The sequence below is a fragment of the Arachis duranensis genome, chromosome 2 (genome assembly GCF_000817695.3).
Source record: "Arachis duranensis cultivar V14167 chromosome 2, aradu.V14167.gnm2.J7QH, whole genome shotgun sequence".
Classification (NCBI taxonomy): domain Eukaryota; kingdom Viridiplantae; phylum Streptophyta; class Magnoliopsida; order Fabales; family Fabaceae; genus Arachis; species Arachis duranensis.
This window is the reverse complement of record NC_029773.3, coordinates 70,657,771-70,658,161: the sequence shown is the minus strand read 5'-3', so window position 1 is coordinate 70,658,161 and position 391 is coordinate 70,657,771.

The following is a 391-nucleotide window of genomic DNA, read 5'->3' as shown; positions in this document are numbered from 1 at the left end:
ATGCGCGGGCGCGCCGATGGTGCTGCACCCAATGCCCAGCCATTTTTCAGAGAGTTATGCGAGAATTGTGCTAGTATTGTGCCTGGGGCACGAGAACACCCACGTGTACCCGTGGTTGACGCGTACGCGTCGATTGGAAAATTTTTAACCCACGCGTTAGCGTGCATGACGCTTGCACGTCGATGAAGTTTTTGAGGCCATCCACGCGCGGACCTGTTTTCATCCCAAAGTTGATTTTTGAGTTTTAAAAGCCAAATTTCATACTTCTAAGCCTCCGATCTCACCACTTATATCTTAAATCATTATGATATATCTAGCTATGAGAAGAAAGGCTAGTGAATGTGGTAACTTGCAAGTGAAGCAAGGGAAAAATGAATGATCATTGAGGATC